Source organism: Leptinotarsa decemlineata, unplaced genomic scaffold (genome assembly GCF_025532065.1).
Source record: "Leptinotarsa decemlineata unplaced genomic scaffold, Ldec_3_MD MMD2_tig00078360_RagTag_RagTag, whole genome shotgun sequence".
NCBI classification, from domain to species: Eukaryota; Metazoa; Arthropoda; class Insecta; order Coleoptera; family Chrysomelidae; genus Leptinotarsa; species Leptinotarsa decemlineata.
The window spans coordinates 1,243,106-1,246,398 of NW_027412727.1; positions in this window are offsets into that span (position 1 = coordinate 1,243,106).

The following is a 3,293-nucleotide window of genomic DNA, read 5'->3' on the forward strand; positions in this document are numbered from 1 at the left end:
CATGTTTCTCGAATGGTAAATTTGGTTTTATTGTCACAACGTTCAGAATTGGGTATGAAAAACTTTCCAGTGACATGCGGTGTTCTGGACAAAATAACTTGTGAACTTCCACAAAGTTTTATTGATACTTCTCAGTAGGAGATTTGAGCCGGTTCTAAGCCTCCCCCCACCACTATGACGTATTAATTGCTTTTTTATTGGTTGTTGTTTGGTGAAGTCAATGTGATGTGACCTTGAAGGGTGTGGTGTATGGATCGTTCAGAAATTTTTTCCCGGTTCTAATCCTCCCCCCACTAATATGACGTGTTATTTGCTTTTTTTTTGTTGTGCAGTGAAGTCAAGGCGTTGTGACCTTGAAGTGTCTGGTGCATGGATCGTTCAGATTTTTTTTTCATATGAGATTTTGTGTGTGTATGTGTGTGTGTGTGTGTGTGTGTGTAAGAGAATGCACGGTACAGGGTTTCATCATGTGCTTGTTTGTCTATGTACAAACATACGTCTGCATACTTCGAAGATCCTCCAAGTAATGAATGCTCCATCGGTGTGAGGGCACCAAGTTAGTAGTGGAGTGACGTCACAGCAATAACCGTTCAACGGCTAGAGAGCGACATGTTCACTCCACGACGTGTGGCAGAGTAATGCGTATTCATCGGTCTGCTCTCACCTCCCTCGATGTAGTGAAGGATGTGACGTAACGCCCGAGACTCGCCATCAATGGTGACACGCAGGCGGGCGAGGACTGTGCTAACGTCTGTCCTCTCCGAGAGCGCAACGACCATTGCTTGCTCGTGCCGGCAACTGTTATCGCATCAAATTGGGAGATGGGCTTGGCTGTGACGTCAGGCATCTCTAGTGGATAGCAACTAGCAATGTGAACCTTTCACAGTTTCATGGTGGGGGTGACTCGCACTGTTTAATATAAAAGAAATGCCTGGCACACTATGAAATCAGTAGACGAATATATCTGCAGCAGTTAGCAATTGGTAGAGTGTTATTCAGTTCGTAATAGAAGGAAGACGGTGAGTGTATTTATCTGTTGGAAATTGTTTATATTTTCATATATATTATCATCATGTCCGTTTCAAAAGTAGACTTGAATAAAATTAATAATTTGATTGTACAGGAGGTTGAAATACTAGAGCAAAAGGCCTTATCATCATTGCCAATTGATGAAGTGTACATAATTAAAAATATGTCAACTTATTCTACACGATTTGGTAAATCAATTTTATTAACTTTGCAAGATGTGAGCAATGATAAATTATTTAAAACATGGCTACCAAAACGTATTTCGTTGCAATTCAGTGATGCCGATATATCTTGTATCAACTCATCAGGTGGTAAATATACGATGGTGTATTTAGGACAGAGCCAACAAAGTTTTGCTGGCATGAAAACGCGATCTCTAGTTAAATTCAATATGATTGAATAATAATTGTAATAATTTATAGCGAATTTCTTTAGGTCATAGCTTACAAAGTTTTTTGGTGTGAAAACGCTAACTCTAGTCAAATTCAATATGATTGAATGATAATAGTAATTATAATGAATTTCTTATTGTTTTATTAATATTCATATATCAGATGATAATTATATGGAAATATAAACATTACTAACTTACACGTATAGTCAGTGGGCATACTTGAAGACTGGCTATAAATCAAATCATCTAAAAGAACAATTCGTTCAGGCCCACTGACTATACGTGAAAGATTTCTTTCCTTTTACGAGGAATTGGGCAAATTTGGATATGCAGTTGGTTACCTCGTTCACAGGCAGATGGAGCGACGACAAACCTGTTGTTTGTTGTAGTCTTCAGCTTAGTTCGAGGAATGATACTCTGACGGAATTCGATTTTCAATTATCGGAAATCATCGACTTTATGTTGATGATATACACTACCTTGCACTGACGAGTGGCCAAACAGCCCGAAACCGGTCTGCAAGTGTGTTCCAATAATTGAAAATCTATTGCGGCAGTTGTATCGCCAACAGCATATGCAGGAATAACTTCAGTGAAGAATCCTGCACTGACACCTGTCGGATATAATCCAACGCCCTTCGTGGTATTAGCCAGGGGAGTAGTTGTTTTCTGATAGGTGTCAGTCCATTAACCTACTGTGTAGGGTGTTGAGACTGGCCTGAACGAATTGTTCTTTTAGATGATTTGATTACTAACTTAGTTGAATACACCCACTTTGTAACTACAAGTAAAATGGGAATGTGAGTATTATATCACTGAAAAATTGGAGGTTGCTTATTTTTTTTTTATTCGATTTCAGTTCCACCATTTAAAGATGTGGATGCAGTACGCAAGTCAAGATTGGGTCGATGTTGTAGATCTCAAATCATCGGTTCAACATTTGTCGTCTAAATTGAAGGTGTTGGGTGATGGAGCCGAACATGCAAGCAATTATGATATGAGTGTATGCTATGATGAAAAACAAATCGAATTATGCCTTCGTGATGCTGAGAAGTATTGGAGTGGTGCAGAAGTTTGTAACAAATTTTTGGATAATGAATTGGAATTGTGGCAACTTTGTGAGGTTATGATTGAACTGAACCTAAGAAGATTCCTGTATAGCCTCCAACCATACTTGCCAGAATGGATTATTCATCACTTTGAATTGAATGATGAAAATCGAGAGGAAATTGAAGATGGTCGCGAAAATGATGATTATGAGGAAGAAGTTATTTTTGATAGTCTGTATGTTCCTGTAAATCATAAATAATGTCAAATAAAAAACTTTGTATTATTTTCATGTTTTATTTATTTATTACAAAACAATAAATATGATATAAAATACAATACATGATATAAGTCAGTTACAAATAAAAAAAAGATCATAAAAACAGTATATGATAGAGTGAAAAAAGTGTCAATATCTGCTATGAACTGAACCATCCAATGCATTGTATGTTAAAACTGTATCATGCAAAATTAATGCATATACTTTAGTGTTGTCTGGAAACTTGGTCTTCCTCGTCTCAAACTCAATCTTTATATCAATAGTTGATGATTTTGTTGCATTCGGTTGATGGGAACAATCGATGACGAATAGTGGATTCTCTCTAAATTGCCCAATGTCCATCAGAGGTTCACTCATATCTTTATCATAATAACTTCGCTGAAAACTCTCAAAAGCATAATAAGCAGGAGCATCAAGTTTTTTATCGAAATTCAAATTCCAACGCTCATATGGATAAACTTCAGAATTCAAGTATACTCGAATACTATTGATATCAGCAGTTGTGAATTTTGTAATATCCTGTGTTCTATCTTCAGATGTGGTA